The following is a 24333-nucleotide window of genomic DNA, read 5'->3' on the forward strand; positions in this document are numbered from 1 at the left end:
TCTAACGTTTGTGACGCTTCGACTCGTTTTAAATTAGACACAAAGGAGATAAGCTGTCCTCGAATATAAGCCTTCGAAGCCTCCCAAAGTACACCTCTGTTTGTGTCTGGCAAGTCATTCAGCTCAAAAAAAAGAGTGATCTGGGAGTGTATAAATTGCTTGTAGGGATCTTCCGCTAATAAAGAAGAGTTAAACCTCCACTGCCTGAAGGGGCTAAAGTGAGCACGTAAGTGTAAGTCAAGGGAGGTAGATGCATGGTCCGATATTGCGATACTGTGGTAGTCACTGGATTTAATCATGGAGAGCAGTCTATCGTCTAGAAGGAAGAAATCTATGCGTGTGTAGGTGTGGTGCACATGAGAAAAGAAAGAGAATGTCTTGGTCATGGGAGAAGTGTGCCTCCATGGGTCAGAGAGGCCCAGTCGTTTGGCGAAGTCATGTAAAGTTTTGGCTGATTTGCTTACAGATTGCGGTTTGTTTGACGATCTGTCTAGTATGGGGTCTTGAACCAGATTAAAATCCCCGCCTATAATAATATGATGATTATCAATGTTTGGTAGCCTCTCTTCCTTTTTCATGTCCCTTTCTATTCCAATTTCTGTAAATATAGGATAATGATCACTCCCTATAGTGCTTCCTTTAAATACTTCCCAACTACGTCCCTACCAGAGACTGTGACACCAAAGTAAGATATATTGCGGTTTCTGTACCCTTAATAAAATTCACCTTTGTACCTGATCCATCCGTCCTGCATGCCATGGCGCTCTTGCAGGTCCACCAGGCCCAGGCGCTCATGGACATGCACAAGGGTGGTTCTAACCCAGAGCTCCTCCGGGCAACGAAAGAAACCGCACGTTCCATCTGTCAGGCGATGTCTGCCTTGTGGTCCTTGCGGCACCTTTGGCTCAGCCTGGCTAATATGAGGGACACCGATAAATATTGGTTCCTGGATGCCCCTCTTTCTCAGGTTGGGCTGTTCGGCGACGCGGTCGAGAACTTTGCCCAGCAGTTCTCGGCCGCCCAGAAGCAGACGGAGGCCATCCGACACATCCCTGCTGCTCGTCGCCGAGGTCGACCTTCTGCGGCGTCCTCCTCAGCAACAGCAACCACCTAGGTCTCAGCGTGGAGCAAGCCGCAGGAAGTCGACCCCGCCTGTCCAGGCCGCTGCCAAACCAGGAGGCGTCTGCAGCCGAGGTAACACCGCTCGGATTGCTTCATATGAGGCCGCTCCAACACTGGCTCCCGAGATGGGTGTGGCAGAGCGGAACTAGTGCTCCTTGCGACAGCCCTCCCTGGCCCATTCCTCTGAGAGAGGACCTGCTCTCTCAGAGATGAGGCACCCTATGGCACCCACGTCCAGACCTCTGGAAACTCCATGTCTGGTCCCTGGACGGGACACGGAGGTTCTAGGTAGGGCTGTAGTACTCGAGTCTAGTCTTGGACTTGAGACCGCTTTTCTATGGTCTCGGACTTGTCTCAGACTCACTGGCATTCGGACTCGGACTTGTCTCGGCCTCGGCCACTGGTCTTGCCAAATATGGCTTTTGGTCTCGACCGAGTCCAGGTGTCTTTATTATGTTCCCAGTAAGCACACATACGTCGCTGCGATATCAAAACAAAATATTATTGGAGGGAAAGTGAAACACTGGCCACATAACTAGCGATGGGCATTTAGACTCTTTTTCGTGAGCCGGCTCGTTTGACTCAGCTCACTGAAAAGAGCCGGCTCTTTTGACTCACAAACGGCTCTTTAAAAAATAAATGTTTAAATAAACTGGCTGAAAGTCCACCGCTACTGCAACGTGAATATTCACATTTTTAATTGTCCATAACAACCCGGAAACTTGCCTGCTTGCCTTGCACATCTAATTAATGGGCAAAGTTACCTTTACCTTTACCTTACCTTACCTTTTTTTAATTTTTTTTATGTGGATGTTATTGAGCTTGAAGAAGTTTAGCTCTTGCGTTCTTCTGAACATCTCACTGAATGACATCTGAACATTGCCCGATGTAATTTCTGAGTCATATCACAGCTGGGCTCATAGCTTGCAGGTTTGCTTACTGGCAAACTTTTTTCATTTGATTGGTTCAACCGCCACCCGCCCGAATTTAATTAAAATATCATTTTTCGTCACGTCATCCGCCCGATCCGCGGTTGATCCGCATCTCTAGTGTGTGTGTGTGTGTGTGAGAGTTGGCTTGGCCCTCCCTCGTGCAGTTTAATTGGTTGACATTGTGTGTATGATTGACAGGAACAGAATGTGAGGCTGATCAGACAGTCGAAATGAATGTGTGTGCTCCTTTAGGCCTGTATACATTATTTGTTGTTGTTGTTCTTTGAATTAGTCAATTATTTTAAATAAAATTAAAATCATTCATTATTTCATTATTACATAATGATTTAATTTCTATAGGCTATATTTTTAGCAGACTTTTTTTTCCTGTCCTGGACTTGGTCTTGATTCGGACACAAACCTTTTTGGACTCGGTCTTGTCTTGGACTCGAACCTCTTTGGACTTGACTTGGACTCGACTAGTCCTGGTCTTGGACTTGTCTTGGATTCGACAAAGGTGGTCTTGACTACAGCCCTAGTTCTAGGTGACCTACCCCAGGCGGTAGTTGACACCATCACTTCCGCTAGAGCCCCCTCTATGAGGCGCCTCTATGCGTTGAAGTGGAACCTGTTCGTTGAGTGGTGTTCTTCTCACGAGGAGAACCCCCGAACTTGCTCAATCAGAGCCGTGCTTTCCTTCCTGTAAGAGGGCTTGGAGCGAAGGCTGTCTCCCTCCACCCTTAAAGTGTATGTTGCCGCTATCGCCGCACATCACGATGCAGTTGAAGGTAAGTCGCTGGGAAAGCATGACCTGTCTCTGGTCCTTTCGGCACTTCAGAGACCACCCTTTGAGCTTTAGCAACCAGCTGAGTTAAAAATTCTGTCCTGTAAGACAGTACTCCTGCTTGCATTGGTCTCCATCAAGAGGGTAGGGGACCTGCATGCATTTTCGGTTGAAGAATCGTGCCTGGAATTCGGCCAGGCTAACTCTCACGTGATCCTGAGACCCCGGCCCAAGATTCCTACCACTACTACACAATACTATCCCTTCCAGGACCAGGTAGTGAACCTGCAAGCTCTGCCTTCCACATGGAGGGGATGCGTGCGCTTTTTTGCTCCAGTCGAGTTCCCCACTCAGGTGAACCCTGTCAGTTCCTCCGCACCCCTTTGGCAGTCGGACGTTGCGGAGCTGCCGACGCCAGGCCTAGTGCTTGTATGCTTGTGTAACTTGTGCTAGGCTGGGTTCCATATGTGGTGATCCCTGCGGCGATCCTATATGCGTATTCTTCCACGATCAGTTCCCTGCGGTGAGCCCTTGTCTTTCTCTTCTGAGTCCACTCTGCCGTCACTGTCCGGTGTAGCCTCCCCCTTCTCAGGCTGGAGCCACCCCAGTGACATTCCATATGTTGCACTTGCCACTCCGGCCAGTCCATATGTGTATTCTCCACATGTTACCTCCCTTCGGGCAGGTCGTGGCTTCCGCAGCGCCCAACCGTGGCGTTTTCCATGAGATCCCAATTACGTCGTACGGGAACATCTCGGTTACTTATGTAACCCTCTTTCCCTGAAGGAGGCAACGGGAGACGTAACGTCCCATCGCCACCGTTGCTGACCATCGCTCTAAGGCCGTTACGATCTCGGCTCCTCAGTGAAAAAAAATGTGCGTGCGCCCGCTTCCTGTTTATACCCTTGCTGCGGGGCGGGGAACGTGACGCGACTCACACACACCAACGGTAATTGGCTCATTCTGTAGACACTCGAAGATGATAGGGCTCCCTGAAGTGATCCCAATTACGTCGTCATGTCGACGTTACGTCTCCCGTTCCCTCCTTCAGGGAACGAGGGTTAGCCTACATTAGTAACCAAGATGTTTCTTTTCTAATTTGTCAATATATCCCTTAAACTCATGTCCATTTGCTAACAAACTTCTAGCATTCCATTGAGTTAACAACATAATGTTATGCTTCGAGAAGCTGTATCTGCGTTCCCTTCTCCATGATTAAGGTCAGCATGTATCTTTTCCCATGACAAATCTTTCATGTTTAAGAATTTAGCTGCTGCCTTAACTATGATTTAAAATTTTTCTGTTTTTGTTTTTGCTTGTTCTGAACAGTCGATGACATAAGCTAAGAAAAGCACTAACCTATCCATTGATATTCCTTTATTTTCCAGCCCTGAACCCATTCCTGCATCAGTCGTATTTTGATTAACTTAATCTTTTCTTCTTTCATTGTTACATATTCTCACAGCCTCTGCATATGTTACTTTCTGATTTGATTTTACTTGCTGAACCTCTACTTGCCTTTTTCCTGACTTAACAGCCCCCACACGCTCCCTCCACAGTTACAACACTTAGCCTAATTGTAACTTTGCTCCCACATTCTCCATATGCATGTTCTCCTCCACATCTTCCGCATCTCTGTTTCCCTTTACATACACATGCAGCATGTCCATATCGCTGACATTTGTAACATCTTAATGGAGGAGGTACATATTCTCTGACATTAAAGCTCATGTAGCCTACCATCATTTTCATAGGAAGCACCTCATCTTTAAACTGTGGCAGCACTGACTCACTATCAGTTTTTCCCCCATTCCTGAAACCCTGCAGTCGTCTAATTTCTTTGATCACTCCTCCTTTCAGCACTTTTCTTAATTCTTCCACATTCTCTTCTATGGGAATTCCTGTTATCACTCCCTTAGCTCCTCTCTTCTCACTAATTATTCTTTTGTACACTTTTTTTTTTTCACACACTGATTGCTGTTTCAAAGCTTTTATTTTTTTGCTCAGCATTTATGCATTTCACCAATAGACTCCCATCACGCAACACTTTCGCCATTTCTATTTCCCCAATTGCTTTCAACAATCCAGTCGTCAGAGTGATCGGGCTTTTAAGAATTTAAGAATGATCTTAAATTCTTCCGTCATAATATTTTTCCTGGCGTCTCGGCCTTCTTCATCCTCTTCTAATGCTCGTTTCTATTTTCTTTTCTCCCTCCTCCTTTCCTACTTGTACTCCTATCCCAAACCATCTGCATATCTTCATCCTCTGATAATCCACTATAGCTTGCCATTCTGATTCAGTCACAAATCAGTTTATGCCAGGAACCCGCAAACAAAACAAAATAAAACAAATATAGCAATAGCAAAGAATTTTGATATAAAAGCATTGTCCTACAACCCAACTCCACTTCAGACTCCGTCCACCTGTCTTATCATTTAATGATTAAGCTTATCAATGGTTGATTAAGCAATTTCAGCACAGCTCTGTGTTCAGTAATCATGCGAGAAGATGGTGGTGAAATCACTGCCTAAAAACTCACCTGATGCTAGATGCTAACTGTGCGCTGTATGGATTTTGTTTCCGCTGCACAAACGCACACTTGGCTTCCTTGAAAAAAAGTTATGCGGCCTCAACATGACAACACAGCCTCAACACAGACTCCTGTTATAGTAGGCTACAACATGACAACAAACAAACACCTAATTTTCCCATTATATTTTTCTCTGTCTGTTTGAATAAGCGCTGTGATTTGAAGGGTCAGAAGTTAGCGCTCTCTTTGTGTCTTTAAGAATTTCTAGCCATGTTGTTCAGATGTTTGGCACCGGTATTAACGGACACCACGTCGCTCATGGTTCATGAGAAGCAGAGAAAATAACAAAACACGAAGCAACGTTTGTCTACTACACAGTTTCTCCAATTTCTCTGTTTTTAATATCTTTTTTGTACCGTGCATGTCAAGATATGTATTCATTTGTGTCATTGTGTGACAGAAAGCCCTGTATCCGTTCGATTCAGTAATGATGTACCACAGCCGTTGTGGTGTTGCTACTATATTTGGAGTTCTCCACTTGCCTTTTGTGTTAACATTAATTAATTGATCATTAATTTTAATGAAAAGTGACATTCCTACTGCATCTACTGCATGAAGACCTTTGTTAGGTCTTGGGGTTTAATTGGGGTTTAAGCGAAACTCTGCAGGACAGTGGAACTTGAGGTGCCAGACTGGAACTCTTGTAATGGCTTTGCAAGCTGTCCTGTTCTTTAGATTTCAGTATGCTTGCTGAGATTTAGTTGCCGGCTTCATTCAAATAGCTTTTTGTTCTACCAAAAAAGGTCTGTTTTTGATTTTTCTCTTCAGTGTAAAGGTGCAAGTGAGGTGTTTGTCTCAATCCAGCACCTTTTTCTTATCACAGTTTGCTCACATTTTACCCAGGTGAATTTGGAACCATCTCCAGGCCCAAAGCTTGAAGCGTCTGCCAAGTCTTTCCACCCCAGGGCGAAACATCACAGATCTCCGCTCTCTGCACCAGAGAGACCTCTGCATGATTTCTTGTTTAGTATAAAACTGGGGCAAAGAAAAAACCCTTTCAGTAGATTGTTGCATTATAAATGTATGGTCTTGCTGTTTATTGATATTTAAATTGTTTGCAGAAAAATGCTTAATATTGCATTCAGAGTTGCTTTCTCCCAAAAAAGTCATTAGAAAAAGCTCTACCTGCAGTTTTGCAAAACTCCACAAACATGTAATTTAATTAACTGCAGTTTCTAGCTAAAATGAACACTAGTGCCTGTAAAACAGCAACTTTTTTTTCCTTTTCACACAAATGATGATTATAGGGGCAGTTATCGATTAATAGACTTATTTTTGCACAGATACTTGCACAATACTATGTTATGAATTGACTTGATTGTCTTATGACCTCATAACACTTTTACCATGCATGATTTGTGACATTTGCATTGCTTCATAATTTTGGTTTTCCTGCATACTGTAGTAAATTTGTTTGGTAGCTCACCTGGTACGACACTTTGCTGGTTGGCTTTCTCAGACACAGAATGTGACTAATAGACCTATTTCAAATTGTGAGAAATTACCAGTTTGATTAAATCCAGAGGGTTAACCATAAGAGTCACCTCTTTTCAGTTAGCCATTTTTTTGTCCTCCTTGTCCTATTCATCCTCTACATCCATTTTAAGTCTATGGATGTTCACAACAAATATGCACAAATAAAATGTGCTTATCTATTTGTCTCTGCAAAACATCTGATTTTGAGACATTTTTGAAAATGATCTTAACAAAACCCATTTGATCCCCAATCCCCAGTGCTTTTCATGTCTACTCACGTGGACCAGCTGAATCAGGAAGGTAGAGACCATTCTTGCCTATTGGTGGGCCTAACTGTAACTTTTATATCAAGACCATAATAGTTAGCTTGAACAGAAGGCGTTGAACATGCCAAAGAAGAGGACTATGTTTTCGGATTTAAAAATCTGTGCTTTAGCTGCAGGCCATGAAAATGCTTGAATGTGTTGAGGATTGCTGTGTCCCCCCTCCTCTCATTCAGGCTCACTAACCTCAGGTTGTTTCCCCAGTTGGACTGTCCTCATTTAGAGATTATTACTGCAGCTAGAATGGTTTAAAATCCCTTAATGACTTCCTACAACTATTACATTGTCCCTTTGTTTTTTCCTTCGGAGATCAGCAAGCTATCAAATACACAACACAGCTAACGAGACAGTACTAATGACTTTATTTTGATAATAATATCTTGTATGTAATGATCTTGTAATCCCTCAAGGTGATAACAGATGCATTATGATGTCTTGACTTAATGAATGTTGTGCATGGTCTATTGGAAAAATTGAGAGACCATTAACTGGCTGAACATGATTTCATGCTAGAAATGCCTTAACTGATATGTGATGCAAGCTCTTGATAATATAAATCTATAAAGATTACATTTCTATAATCAAAATGCATAAAGATGCCAGCGAATTGAACAAAAATGCCCCCCAAAATCAAGATAAATAAAACTAAATTTATTACACTTGTCAAGATTAATGTGAAATGTGAAAATGAATGAAAAGTGTCTTTTGTGGCATTACATTTAGATATTTTCACATTGGATAACATTTCTTTTTATGTGTGTGTGTGTGTGTGTGTGTGTGTGTGTGTGTGTGTGTGTGTGTGTGTGTGTGTGTGTGTGTGTGTGTGTGTGTGTGTGTGTGTGTGTGTGTGTGTGTGTGTGTGTATGTATTTTATTAATTAACATTAATAGTCAGTATTACAATATCAAGAGCAATAATCGACAATGATGGCCTTTTGTCATAATATTGCAGCCCTGTAATGATTTTTAATTTGATAATTTATACTTTATGTAGGCTATTTACATTGTGCAGTTGTCATGCAAATACATGTCACCTTTGATCATCATTAAACAGTCTGTAAATAAACATAAATGCAGCATCAGAGTAAAATTGTAAACTTGTTACCCTGTGTTGTTTATGCGATACTGTAAAGACTCGGTTAGTCAGGCAGAGGCAACGTGCCTAACATCTCCATGAAATGTTATGTTTTCCTCAAACTTATCATTCTCTTTCTTTTCAAATATTTAAAATAATTTTTTTCATAGATCAAAAACTGTGTTTGAGCCTCAAAGGCTGACATCACAAAAGAGAACAAACAATTTCATAGGGACTGTGAACATGTATGTGTATCTCTGTGTTTTTGTATGAAGGGCAAAGCGCTTCCAAAAGATGAAAGACTTGTAGCTTGTGTGAAATTATGATACCACAAATTCCTCCATATCAGGATTTGTAACACTGTACTCAATTAACTTACACTACTGAAGCTGTCATAAGTGGCTAGAGTATGTGCTACTGCATTTCTCATGTTTAGTGTGTAGATTGTTGGATGTTTGAGGTTTTGCCTCAAGCATTTTAATAATTTTTGTATTTATTTATTTTAAATTCTCTATAAAAAGTGTTTTTGACACTCCAACAAATAGGATGCTGTTCCTACCAGACCTTTTTAGTAGGCTTATACTGTGACAAGGCTCAGTCTAGGTATAGCCAGAGGCATCTGATACTTTTCAAAGGTCTTTTCCTTCTGGTTTCTGATTCTGAACTTCCTTCTCCTTGTACAAGCAGCTGGAGACCCTGTGAGTCATGGCATAGATGCATATTTATTTGGGATTTTTCTTTGCAACTACTGCTTCACTAATCTTTTTTTTGTGTGTGATTATGTGTTCCTTTTAGAAAGGAAGTCACTTCAGTTCTATCCCGTTCTGGTCCTTCTGCTGTCAAGCACAAGGCTGTGGCGACTAGTGCTGGAAGTGATTTGTGGTTTCAATGGATGCATTTCCACAGGGTGAATCCCCACGGGCCTTCCATTCCCCAGCATGCTTGTTTCTTCCAGTCAAGTTTGCGGATGAGTTAGGCGGCTCCCCTGCGGGTGAACTTAATTTCTCATTCGGTGCTTGAGATGAAGTTTTTGCAGCATCAGAATTTTTGCCTTCTGACATGGAAGCCTCACCTGTGCCCCACCATCAGGTGTGGTTGTGTAGACTGAGTCTGATGCTTAGATGGCTGCTCTGCTTGCCCGGGCTGCCATGAACATCGTGCTTGAGTGGACCCCTCCACCCTGCACTGAGCGTTTGCAGTTAGATGATTGGTTCTTGGGCTCTTCCCAAAAGGTGTATGTGAAGCTTGTGTAGTCGTGGAAGGCATCTTTTACTGCCAGAATACGTACCGCGGGTTCTTCCACCCTCACTACCCTTGACGTTGGGGCAGCCAGGGAATACAGGGTGTTCCACAGGTTGAGTGTGTGATTGCGGTGCATCTGTGCAGAATGCTGCTCCCTGGATCAACCATCCGAGACTCCCATCCCAAGCCTGTAGGTTAATGTCATCCCTGACAACAAGACCTTGAAGCGCTGCAGGAACACAGACATGCTAGTCTCGACCCAGCGCTCATGCAGGAACTGTGATTTCGCTCTGATGTCCGGGAGCGCTACCTATGGCTCAACCTTGCAGAGATGAAGAATGTCGAGAAAGTGTGCTTTCTCAATGCCCCATCTTCCAAGGGGGCCTTTTCAGTGAGACCGTGGAGGAGTTTTGCCCTGCAGTTCTCAGCGGTAAAGAAACAGACGAAGGCAATCAAATACTACAGTGTGATTCAGCCGCCAGAGCAGGCCACCAAGGTCCCACACCCCGTCTGCCCACCGACGAGGGTATATATAAATTGCCAAGGTGGTTTATGTCTCCAAGGTCTCCTCCTTTGGAGTCAGAAGCAACTTAAGTCTCATATCCCAGGCGAACTCAGTCGCACAGCGGACGCATTTTCTCAACAAGTGAGGCTTCAAATAGTGGAGATTCCATCCCCAGGTGGTCCAGCTGATTTGTAGTCGATTCGGGGAAGCACAGGTTGACCAATTCCCATTGCCCACGGTGATATTCCCTGACTCAGGCCCCTCTCGGCACACAGCACACAGCATAGACATTGTGCAAAGTCAGGGATGACAAAGAACAGGTCTTTCTGGTAGCGCCATACTGGCCCACCCGGACTTGGTTCTTGGAGCTAACGCTCCTTATGATAGCCCTTTCCTGGCAAACTCCTCTGTGGAAGGAGCTTCTTTCTCAAGGGCTGGGCACAATTTGGCACTTGCGTCTAGACCTCTGGAACCTCCTCCTCTGGCCCTGGACGGGACGTGGAAGACCTAAGTGGACAATCACCTATGAACTATCACTATCAATCAAGCCATATCACTTGAGCTCCTCATATGGGGTGGCTGTATGCTTTGAAGTGGCATCTGTCTGCGAACTGGTGTTCTTCCCAAGGTGAAGACCCACAGAGATGTGCAGTAGGGTCGGTGCTTACATTCCTTCAGGAGAGGTTGTCTCCCTCCACCATAGCGGCACAACACAGTGCAATGATTATCAGGTTTCTCAGAGGCACCAGGGGTTAAATCCTCCACACCTTATTCCCTCTTGGGAGTTTTGCTGGTCTACAGAGAGACCCTTTTGAGGCCCTAGAGTCAGTTGAGATGAGTGTCATCTTTGAAGACACCCCTCCTGAACGCGCTCACTTCCATCAAGATGGTTGGGGACCTGCAGGTGTTCTCTGTCAGAAAAACACACCTAAGCTACGTTGTCCCTTGCAAGCGGTACCTCGTGACAAGACAGACCCAGCTTGGTTGTTGCTGTGTCCAGTACCTGCCCTTCGGGTTTACTTCGATCTTATGGAGAGCTTTAGACGCTCTGGGTAGCTCTTTGTTTTAGGGGACAGCAGAAGGGGAGAGCTGTCTCCAAACTGAGGTTGGCCCATTGGATTGAAGATGCAATCTCTTTTGCATACCAAGCCCAGGGCAGCTGTGCCCCCGGGGGTACAGGGTCGATGTTGAAAAGTGGTATGATTAAGAGATGTAAATTTAACTATATAAATATATTTATGAAGTAAATTATTTATTAATATTTTACATTTCAATAGTTGTAAATATGTAATACATCTGAGCATCTACCCAAACATACAAAAAAGTATGTTTTTGTTTCTATAAATGCTACATACAAATATATCGGTAACAAATAGATGAGCCAATATAGCTGGCAAAGCTATTTGTGAAATTTCATGTACTTTGTGTGTCTTATTTTCTAGTTAAGTTAGGTGTTTGCTAGCTAACCACGTTAGCAAGCTTATACATGTTAAGTGTTGGCTGATTAGCCTGCTAACTTAGCTTATACACTTGACACATGCACATACACACACAAATTGACACATTTTTGACAATATGTTATTTTCAATATCTTACTTATGCTAAAGCATATAAAGCATGATACTATTATACATAAAAATATAAAAGGATGAAGAAAATGTTTTGTTTTTACTTTTAATCATCATGATTCAACTTTGAATCAGGTGCCCAATTTACAGTGAAGTACTGTCAGCCTGTTGTCGTTTCATTAAATGCTTTTTGAGGTTTAAAGTTTAAGATGATATAAGAGAACATGCTAGATTATCTTGCGGCCTTGTCCTGTTAATGACACTGTGTGTGTCATGATCCCTGTGACTTAGACTGCACCCAAACTCATTTGGGTTAGGTGAGAAGAGATGTTCGAGACATACGTGTCTACGCTTTTGCACCTGTCCTGAATCTGTCATTGGTTTAAATCAGTTCATCCAGAGTTCCCATGACCCAATGGCATGGAATTAGTTGCAGTGAGGTTTACAGAAGGCTCAGACACTTCTTGGCAGTGGTGAACAGGGCTGAATAACACACAGGATATTATTCAAAAGGTGACTAGATTGAAGGATACCGACACTAGCAAATAACTGTGTCCAAACTACATCAAGAGAATCAGGTTTCATGTAAAGCAATTATATGGCAACCATCCAGTCCTTCAGTCTGGAAAAATGTGTCAGGCAAAGATTAAACCCTTGTCAACATCTTCACTGATCTGATCTGCGGTTCATAATGAGTGCATTGATGTAGTGTATCAGATTTATACCTGCTTATTTGTATGCCCTTTCACACCAAGGTCTGTCACTGATACGCTGTGTCTCCTGAGGGAAACTAAGAATTTCAGCAGTCATTAACAAAAGCTATGATAATAATCAGATCAGAAGAAAATAATACAATTCAAGAGCAAATTGTTAGTTGCATAACAGGGTAGTTATGGATTTTGATTTAATGTTGAATTATTCCGCTTTTTCATTTCCTGTGTTTTGATACTGTTTAAGAGGTGTGTGTGTGTGTGTGTGTGTGTGTGTGTGTGTGTGTGTGTGTGTGTGTGTGTGAGTGAAAAGATTGTCGCTGCTGAAATCTATCTCTGTCCACTGTCTTCATCGTGCCACATACATATAGTCTTCTACACTGCCATCCACAAAATTTAAAGAAGACAATTACACATCAGTTAAATTATTTCCTTAAAAAAGAACTAATATGTCAATAATACATATATTTTAGCCTAATAAAGATTAAATGCTTTGTAATGCAAAAAGGACTCAACAGCAAACTTGCAGCTGGTGTACAAGGGTTAGGTCATGAAAAATGTAATAAAAAGAAACTTGATTAACATTTTAGTAGACCTCATAAAATAAAAAATTTAAATCTATATTAGCCTACCCATTTAAATGACCATGCTAGAAGAATTGTTTATCTAAAGCCCTATTCGGACGGGACTAGTTTAACATGGAGAGGTGGGGTAAAGTAATAATTACCAGAGCTTCTCTGTGATTTTAGTGCCGTCCGAATGTGCCATCTCAGTAATCATTACGGACAATGTCAGTAAAGATTACGGCGACTTTTACCTTCAGTAAAAAGGTCCGGAAAAATTACCTCAGGTAATACTAATTCCGTGCGAATAAACCTGCTGTAAATATCCTCGCTGTATCCTCAAAGTTATTGCCATCTGCTTAAGCTTTCTGAATAATATTGAACTAGCTTTTTACACTTTCTGAATAGAATGGTGTTTGCTCATGGGTTAGGTGGTTACCAGGGTGTTGCTAGACAGTTGCTAAGGGGTTATTGGTGGTGTATTAAAAAGAAGAATATGAATGAATGAATGAATGAATGAGGCATTTATATAGCGCTTTCATGTGTACTACTGTACACCCAAAGCGCTTTACAATCGTATCAGGGAATCTCTCCTCAACCACCTCCAGTGTGCAGCATCCACTTGGATGATGAAGGAGAGAATGATTGCTTGCTGAAGCCATGTTTGCTGGTGTTCTGTTGCAGGTCTGTGACTCCTTCCCCTCTTTCTCTTGCCCTGTATCTTGCACTCTCATTGGCTGTAGGTTGTTGGCAAAGTAATTTCCAGTCAAAACACATTTTACACTGCATGATGTCGCAGACAGGGCCAGATATTTAGCATGCTAATCATTTCATGGGCATCGGCGACGCATTGGCGTTTCAGTCAGATTGCGTCTTTGATCATACACAATACACTAGTGTACTGTAGTGTTACTCACATGAACGAGGAGCGAATTGCCTCCGATTTTGGGCATTTGCGATTTCCACGAAACTGTCAGCAAGTGAATATCAGGGCTAAAATCGTGCAGTGTGCACCTGGCATAAGAGATTTATTTTTAATTTTTTTAGGTTAGTTGTTTGCTCAATGAGCAATAGTAATATTAATGCTTGCCTTAACAAACACCACTAATAGTTTCTAACAAAAAATTCTCCCCTCTGACATTTAGAAAGATGATTTCATGGCTCAACATGACTTTCATTGTGTGTGCAGAAAAACATGAGGATTGATTAGGGTCCAGCAGTGTGTAGCACACCATTAGAACGACATTCATCCATTATAGATAAGCTTATAGTCACACTACCCTTATCCCATGTTTTGTCTCTGGCCATACATATTTAACACACACTCACAGGTTGGCTGTCACACATGTGTCTCCACCGTAACCCCAATGATGACCCAAAATAACAACACAAGTGTCACAGCAAGTCTTGACAGTCGAGAAGGGCAGTATATGAAAGCCATTTGTAAAAAATAACTCATTGAGGATATTTGTCTTTGATAGTCAAATTCTGTCTGTTACTCCAACAATGCTAATTCAAACCTAAGCTTTTTGAAAGTTTTCTTCACTTAGTATATGCATGGCTTTCATGCACATTGAAATCTTATTAACACATCTTTTAAGCTCCTTTTACGAATAGTAGAGAAAACCTTAGAGAGACATGCACATGGAAACCCAACCTGCAACAATACATCAGAACATGCTAGAAAAGGGAAGAGAAAGAAACTACAGTAAGATGACCGCACTCTTTAGTTGTTCTACAAAATATCATTTTTTTTAAATGTACGTGCGGAGAAAATGTATTTAATTGAAATTGTTAATTTTTTAATAATTTGTTTTCAGAGAATATATCTTTAAGTTATTTAGTTCTTACTACATTGGCAATTTTTTTTAAAGCATAAACCACTAAATTTTGTTCGAATTTAATGCGGTGATCCACATGGATGATTGAGTTGAGTTTGAGAACCGGATCAGTCTATGTCTGGATCAACAGATTCATCCAAAAAGAAACCAGCTTTGAAGAATGATTTGTTGATCTGATCCAGTTGTTAGATTCAGCTTACCAATTTATAATGATCTGGTTCTTGAGTTACAGCTTACTAGAGGACAAGGTTATCAGAGAAAAAGGCTTCATGAGGCCTATAGCGCTCAGGTCATATGATCTACTGTTATCCTTGTTGTGTGAGACATATTCTCATATACACACAACAGAATTTAAATTTTTCTGTGAACTCTCCTTTAAGGATGTGTGGATACAAAACATGACCAAAAAAACTGATAATTCAAGAAAACATATATTTTTTGCATTAACAAAGCAAGTTGGACTTTTCGCAAATTGAAGCTTAGACGGATGTTGAGCAGACCTGCAATTACCTGCAATGAGATCCTGTGCTCGTTCGAGAGAGAAGAATTGCATCTTTAATTCATCTGTATCAGAATTAACTGGAGACACAGACTGGCTTGACCATAATGCATCTGTCCTTAAGCAGACGTCTAACTTACACAACTCCTCAGTGTGAATGGAGCTTCTAATGGATTTTGTTGGTTTGTTCTTCTCAGGTGTAGTTGTTTTAAAGGTCTCTTGGGCTGATGTGCTTTAATAACAATCTGTCTAAATATTAGCAGCAGAACATTCATCAACTCTCCCACCAAGTAGTGGCAGTTTATTTGCTTTACGTAACATGAGGAATCTTCAGCGCCTTTAAAACAGACACAACTCATTTTTAAGAGAGGCAAAACACTCAAAACTTTTCACACACTGTTGGATATTGATGTTCCTGTAGATCAACTGGAATGGGCCAATCATAGATTTAGTAGAAGGGAAGATTGATATTCCATTTTTTATTAACACTTTAGTTTAGGGTCCAATTCTCACTATTAATTAGTTGCTTATTATATATTACTAGAATATTGGATATTTATTAGTACTTAAAGCACATATTAATGCCTTATTCTGCATGATCATATTCAACATCTCTTAATCCTACCAAATATCTAAACTTAACAGCTACTTTAACTATTAATAAGCAATAATTAGCAGTTTATTATGGCAAAAGTCATAGTTAAGTGAGAATTGAACACTAAACTAAAGTGTGACCCCAGAGTAACCCCTACATTTCCCTCCCTAATTTTTTTTTCTTGTTCGAGAAGCTGTTTCACTCTGATGTACGTCACAATAGGGAATACAAGACTTCAATTTCATGCCAACTTTAGGGCAGTTTTCCAATATTTCATGCATATTTCTCCTGTGTAAATTTCTCTGAGTGTATAGGGTGAACTGGAGGTTTTGGGCTCTTCATGTCAATTCCATGCAGTTACACTTCTCTGTCTCTGGAGTTTTTGGGGTTCTCTTTAGTTATCATTTGTATACATTTCACACTTGGTTACAGGTTTTGTTGTACAAGAAGAGATAGCACAATCGTTGTACTATTATTAATCTACTGAAAAACTGTGAATGTGTGTTGATAAAGAGGTGAACGTACCCTGCAGCTGATCTTCATCTCCGTTCCAGAAAAAGATTAATATGGCATGAAATCCAATTATATTCTCTGCTCCTCAACTTTCAAAATGAGTCTTTTCCTAAAATAATCATTTTATATAATAAAAATACAAATGATTACCTTTCTGATTAGAGGGTATAGAGAGTTTAACACTGATTTCAGATTATCCAGTCTGGGACTGTGTAAGAATGAGGGGCCTTAATTCATCTGGAGAGCCGACAGGAACCACTGGGGTAACTGGGTCTTAACTGAATTTAGTGAGGACCCAAGTGACCAGAACCCACTTGCCCTTGATATTCAAGCTTCGCTTGAGAGCAGTGTAAAATTAATACAGTGCCTTAATGAAAATACTTCCATTTGTAGGGGAATCCGCACACAGGCAAAATGAACTGTGAGAAAATCCTTATTACCAACTGATGACTGTAAAATTTGTTAGATTATTTAAGGAAATGTGCTGCATTAGGTCATGACAGAATGAATGTGAGTAGAAAACATTTAAAGTTGGCAGTATATCAAGAATGATGGAGTAAGCATTGGCATCAAAGTGTATAGTTGATCATAATAGTGTAATTATACTGTTGATGAACAATACGGAGCACGGAGCCCCCAAGGGGAAATGGTGATGCGAGATAGAAGGCAAAACTATATTTCAATGCTTTCGCATGAAAACTCTAGATTTCACGTGGGTTTTGCGAGCGAATGCGAAGTATTACTGGGGGAACGCAGTAGTTTTGTGAGAGAACATGAAGAATTTGAGAGTGAACACAAAAGCATTGAAAAAGTAATAATTCCTCCCATATATATAGCAACGAACCAACCAGAAAACACTAATCATTTGGCTCATTTATGAGGCCACAAGCTTCTGTGAAAACTTGATTTCCCATCATTCTCTGTGGACCGTAAAATGGTAAAATGAATATAAATACATATTTAAAAAAACATCAGAAGTAGAAAGTAAATAAGGAAAAATAAGCAATACCTACAGTGTAACAAACTAAAGAGAGTATAGATTAGCTTAGATAGTTGGAGTAAAATAATGAACAAAAACTTACATCCTTACAATCCAAAGCATGTTGCGACTATATTTTTACTATAATGGGAAATACGCAGAATTGGATGCAAATGATGTTCGATGTATGAATTTTAAGATGTATTACAAATAATCAGACCAATGAAACATTTTGTAGATAAATGTAAACCATTGACGGTCTTATACAGAGAGCTAGTTTATAATAAAAACACAGGTCACAGTGATCAGCTCTTTTGAGAACCAACTGTACCATTAAAGCTGGACAAATAAACAAATAAATTAGTTATGTTCCATGCAGTTATGTGTGCTATGACTATCACAGTGCAAGCAGCAACTGCTTGGTCTGCAGTTATACAGTTTGAATCTGAAACATCCTGTTTGCTGAAGTAATTTACGGAAAAAAGTGATCTATGATAACTGAATGACCCACTGAATGAAGTGAATAGGAAATTGGATGCTTTGTACTTAATTTGTGTCAGCAAAAATGGGCAGTCGATATTACAACAATCTGCTTAGATCTAGGCAATTTTTCAAATGCTGCCTGAATTATTTTTTTTTAAATGAATCAATTTTTTACTCCTTGCTTGATGGACTCTTTTAGCGTGGTACGGTTTATGATGAGACGCGCTAAGTAAACAGCTGTTTGCCCTTTCTTTTTGCCTGACTAAAGTGAAGATGGAGTGACTACATCAAAGTCACACATTAAATCAGGTGAATGGATAATTAATGCAATGCATATTTTCTTTTCTTTTTTTCTCAAGGGAAGGATGACATCTTATTTCTTTTTAAAATGCATGGAATAAATAAAACAATCTCCACCTGATTTAGGAAGTGATGTCAAAGAGTGTTTTATATTATTCCATATTATTGTATGTTTATAGCAACATGCTTAGATGAAGACAGCGAGCAATAACTCCTCTCAAACGCAGCCTTAACCTTTGCAGTGGTCACATTAATAATGAATACACTTGGCACACATGGAGACAGTTCTTTGCATTTAATAGGCATAAAATATAAATGCACTATAAATTCTGCACATAACCTCAGTGGCATTCAGTGGAATTTGTTTACTAAAGTAGCCAGCGAATAAAAAGCTATATTATGTAGAGTTGCCGGAAAAGGGTTCACATACTTTTTCCTTCCCAGATGAGCTGAATTCTGAATCACAAACAGCATTTTCAACTATGAAAGTGAAGTATTTGTAAGAGATCTGTGATGGTGCAGCAAGGGAACTGAATAATATTCTAGAAAATAATGCATAGAAGTACACACTGCATGGCACTAAAGTATGGATTAAGGCAGAAATAACTGAAATCCCTCAGGAATTCAAACGAGGAACTTCAACCAGATGCTGTCTGAAGCTGCTGATCAGACCGGCACGGCAGTCAGGAGACGTTTTTGTGTAATTTTTCTTTTCAAACCTGTTCAGTATGTGTATATTTTTGTGGTGTTCAAAGCATTACATTTCAGTGGGACTAAAGTCAGTCTTTTTCTTGAGTTTGAACTTCTAAATTATTGATTCATCCCCAAGATTTCATCAATGTAATGTTGCAATTCCTGGATTCTTTATTAATTTTAGATCATAGAAATACATCTTGATCCTCTGCTGTATAAAATTTCCTGACACTTTTCCACAAACCAGTGTTTCAATTCACTGGTGTCTTCATTGGACAAAATTGTAAGTCCTATAGCGCATCCCCATGGCATTACTATTTCTTACATATTATTTAACAGGTGGAATTAAGCTTGATTTTTATTTAAGTATTTGGTGTTATTTAAGGTTTGGTAGAATATACATTTTTTTCAACTACTGTATATGTTGCACTCTGAACAGGACTGCAGTGACACAGTGGGGCATCCAGATACCATTTACCAAGCCTTACAAAAGCCTTACTCTTTTTATTCTCTTACTCTTCTCTGTCTAATGAGCTTCTATAACTTTCTTTTGAAATCCTTGAACATTTATTTTTGATCAGGTCTCATCGCTCTAAAACAGAATATGGAAGTGCAGGGATCCAAAATTGGATTATTTTTTTGATATGGCGCTGCAGGTTAGGAGGTTCACATCATTTTTTGGAAATATTCACTCGCACAGCTTTTTAGTCTGTCTGTTCATTATATTTAGTGTCATTTTATGTGCGTGTATGTCAGAGATCATATAGTCAGCTGGTCATTATCACGAGCTAAACGCTGACAGGGATCAGGATCAGGTCTTGTGTCGCCCTGAAGGGGTATATTTTGTGATAATGACCAGCTGGATGCATTATTATACTTATTTCACAGCTACATGCCGCCTTCTATGAAAACGGTACTCTGTGGTGTTCCATTATTTCCATTACTTAAAGCATTAGAGGCAAAAACTCAATGTTTTTCTTTTGATAACAACGGCATATATAAACTATTATCCAACATAAAAGTAATAGTTTTAAAACCATCCTTAATTTGGACCTGTTTCACAGCAGAGGTCTTGACATTTTTTACTGTTTAACAATTAAAATCATAATCTTTTGAACTTGTAGTAAAAAAAAGATTGTAGTAAAAAAAAAAAAAAGATAAAATGAGTCACTAATTTAAAATTTACACAGGTATTAGTCTGTTTCACTTTTGTACATAGCCCTGTTACTGTATGGCAAAGGCTTTGTTTTTTATAAACTAAATAAATTGCTTTATATTAAATAAAGTCAAAATTGATTGATTTAATTAAAAAAGAAGGCCCTTTTGGCATGACAACGAAGACCGGATGTGCCAATAAGCATAGTGACTGACATGTGCCATTGGCTTCTGTGCGTCAGATGCCATGTCACTTAGTTAAAACTGCTACTGGAGAGTTGGGGAAAGTGCCACTTAAAAAAATAGGAGACTGCAAAGTGACACTACAATTAACCAGTCAGATTCTGTTATTTCAGAGAGCCGTGTAATAAAGCATACTTGCTGAGGAGGCAAGGTCTACATTTGAATTTACTTTATATTAGGTGTTTTTTTTTTCAATCACATGTCTGATGTGAAACATCTGGGACATCACTAAAACCGTTATGCAACTATTACATGAAACTACTGCAGCAATCCAATTTATATAAGTGCCTCTTGAGCTCAAAGTTTCAGTAAGTTAAATGAAGGTAGCTTCTAATCTCTTTGAGGGAATAGGTTGATTATTTTGACAGTGAAAGGTGACTTTAAAGTTCAGATGAAAATTTCATATTAAAGGGAAGGTTCGGAGTAATTTCAACCTAGGGTCCTTTGCACCATGACCTCGAGCCAAATCGAGGTATTTTCGAGGTCCCCCCCACGTTTTATGAGTACAGAACCTATTTGTACTACTGTAGAAGTTTGGTACCATTCCGGGCATTATTAGAGGGGTAATTTACGAGATACAACCTTGGATCCATTAGCGCCTGCACTAAGCCATTCGGCTGATACCTCTAAATAAGCTCTAACTTTAATAATGTTTGACCAAGGGAAAAAATGCTTCTGGGGGGGTGTTTGGCTCGAGGTTATGGTGCAAAGGACCCTAGGCTGAAATTACTCTGTAAGAAGTAATGTAAGAAGGCAAGCATCTATGATCACACGCAAGAAAACAAAGTTTGTAACAAGAAAAAAAAAGAGACACTGAGATAAATATTAGGATGTGCACTGCAGATATTGAGGGAATAATAGTAGGTGAGGCTGTACTCTGAGCTTTTGAAATGCAAACTAGTGCTGTACAGTGTGGAAATGATGGAGAACTTTCTCTGTGGGTCAAACCAGAACCCACAGCAGAGCCCAGTATAGAGGGGGAAACATATTCAAGCTGCGGTGTGAAAGTGTTCAGCAGATGAGCTACACTCAGCACAAGCCAATGAGCTAAACTCATATACATATACATATACATATACATATACATATACATATACATATATATGTGTGTGTGTGTGTGTGTGTGTGTGTGTGTACATATGAGGCTCAGAGTCTTTTTTCCTATGACTGTTGAGTGCCAGATGAACTGCGTCTTCTAGGCTTCATCCAGGGTGCCAGTTATGTGTATGGCTCCGTCTACCCCAGCATATTAGAGAATATCCAACTTTATCTAGTTATAAAAAACTTAGTTTAAAAACTATATCTGACTTTTAATTGTATATGTAAGCTGGTAACTGAGGCATGCTGAGTGTGTATTTGAACCTTATTATATGTATTATTCCTTAAAATACAAAAAAAAATTAGTTCCCCCAAAAATGTAAGCTAATGATATTTGAAACTTTAAAATGAATCAGTTTAAGCTGTTCACAAATACTGATTGTTTCACAAATTATTCATTAGAGAATCTTTTTTGGAAACCCTGTAAATAGTACCATAAATATTAATCTATTATTAGTGTAGTTCAATAATTCTGGAAAGATTTTTTTCTTTCTGACAATGTCAGTTTACTTAAATCTTACAACAGATCTACATTCATGTCTAATGATGAGAGATATCCTATAAAATATGTTTTGTTGCATGTCAAGTGTTTGAAGTCTCACAAGAGAAATTGTGAGTTTCATTTCTTTGCAGCTATAAAGAAGCCTTGAGAAACTCGCTACCTTTTGGAAACCCAAGAGACCAATTTGGTCCTGGCTGAAAGCTCAGAGGAAAAAAGGCTTGTGAGTGTTTGTGGCTATGGAAGCTGCTTTCTTGGTATCAGAATATACTACAGAATCAATTTTAGAGTAGGCAGGCTGCACTTTATTTTATAAATATTCACAAAATAAACATTTAAATTTAAATATATGTTGGCTAATTTCTGAAACTGTAAATTTCAGACATTACTTGGACACAGTCACCTCTGATAATAAACTCCAAATTGTAATGTAGACATGTATTTTCTGTAATGCTGCTTTGAAATTATATGTATTGTTAAAAGCACTATACAAATGTGAACTGAATCGAATTTAATTGAATTAAATTCTGCCAGACTGAATTAGCATTTGAATTAGGTCACCCCTTCTCTCAAAAATTCCACCAAGGACAATGGGTACTTTTTATACAACAACCAATTTTGGCACTATCTTGCACCACCACTTGGCGTACAATGTAAAATCTAGGTCTTGTTGCAAAACTAATCAAGAGGCAAAAAAGTGTGACAGTGAAGTTAAACCCATGATGCACTGACTACAACTAGACAAGATATTCAGAACAGTATGTGAGATAGTAAGTAGGTCAATGGCAAATAAGACTGTCTTATAATTTACTGTTTGTATTTATATTGGTTTCACATGATTTTAAAACGTACATACAATGTAATTCCAACAGAAGTTTATATTTAATGGCTCTAAAAATGTTGTGTTGTAATCAAGTAAAAAGTAATAACATATACCTGTACCGGGGCTGTTGAAGCTGAGGCAATGACAGGATCGGATGACAACGTAGGATCCAGAGGCATAGGCGATCCTACGATCCTGACGAGCACTTGAGGAGGAGCCAGGGGTGCCGGTGGACTGAGGTGACTCCGGAGCGACCAAGGACAAATGCGGATCCGGAGGGAAGGAGGAGCCGAAGGGGTGGAGGGACGAAGCACAGCAAAAGGCCTGGAAGTCCATGGCATAGACAGAGCAAAATCTGACCAAGGTGGAGCCAGAGGGGGCGAGGAGCCAAGGTGGAGCCGACTGGTCGATGGGCCGAGGTGAATTTACGGGAATGGCGTGGGGATCCACACTCCAAGGCAGAGCTTGTGCCCTGAATCTCTGAGGCAGATACAACTTGAATTGGTAAATCCAATGATGGAGCCGAGGGACTGAAGGGCGCCAGCAAAGGCGGTCCGAGGGGCAGACAAGCCTGGGCAGATGAGGTGAAAGAGGGAGGCAGGGTAGGTGTATTATCCACAGCGATGAAGTCTTAGAGCTGGATAGTACCAGCGGTGATGAAGGCTTTAGGTTGGGCGGAATCAGCTGAGGAAGGCTACCATCATCCTCAAGCTCCTCTAAACATCCCACAGGCTCATGTGTAGAAGTCGGCTCACACACCTGGTCAGACTGGGCGGCGACTTCCGTTTCTGGGACGGACATAGGCATAGGCTCAGGGTCCATGGCAGGGTGTCAGCACTGTATCCAGCTCTGCGGTGGCTCAGGCTCCTTTCCTGCCGCAGTCGAGGGCTCAGGCTCTGCAGTGTCCATTAATGCTGGCATCAGCTGAGGGTAAGCGCACTGCAGACATCGGAGGATCACCTCTCTCCAGGTTCCTTTCTCCATGTTTGGTAATTCCAGGGGACTGTAATAGTTAGCCCTTGTCCAATACAGAGACTTTAATGTCTGATCATTAAAGTTCATTTGTACTGCCAGGTCACAAAAGCGGGCAGAGTACTCCAAGATAGAAAGGTGTTGCAGGCTAATTTACTGAACTTTCTGAACTGAAATTCACTGAAAAATCCATCTTTTCGTTTCTGATATTCTGTCAAATTGTATCTTAGGGATGAAGAAGGTGGGTGAAATATACTCAAATATAACATGATTTATTAACATAAAGGAAACTCAGGTAATGTAATAGCAACTAACACAAACAAAACAGGGTGCCATGCACAAACAATACCGGCCAATGGCCATAAAAAACAGAGGAACTTAAATACACAGAGTGACGTATGGAAGTAAAATAATGTCAAATGTTTTTGAAATAAAAAGCCTGTTGAATTGCACTACTTGAAAAAAATAGGCATTGCATTAACCATGCTTGCATTTTAATGCATTGTATTTTTAGGGCTTGCATTTTTATGGGCTGAAATTCAACATGGTTGAATATTTAAGCTGTGAATATTTCAATTAAAAACATTTCAAACACCTTTTCATTATTAAAAATTAAATAATCCATATTCACCTTTCATATTTCACTTCCAAAATATTCAAACTGTTTAAAAATACAACCAATAATATTCAACAGGCAATTTTCGGTCCATTTTATTTCGCTTTGCAAATTCGCTTCCACAAATTCAGTGG

General features: G+C 40.2%; 1 long non-coding RNA gene across 1 annotated transcript in view; it reads left to right on the plus strand.

The window, feature by feature from the left end:
- LOC309500358 overlaps window positions 1-24333 on the plus strand; it is a 49050-nt gene that overhangs the window by 23278 nt on the left and 1439 nt on the right. The window lies entirely within an intron of this gene.

This window comes from Leuciscus leuciscus (genome assembly GCF_965113295.1).
Source record: "Leuciscus leuciscus genome assembly, chromosome: 6".
Classification (NCBI taxonomy): Eukaryota; Metazoa; Chordata; class Actinopteri; order Cypriniformes; family Leuciscidae; genus Leuciscus; species Leuciscus leuciscus.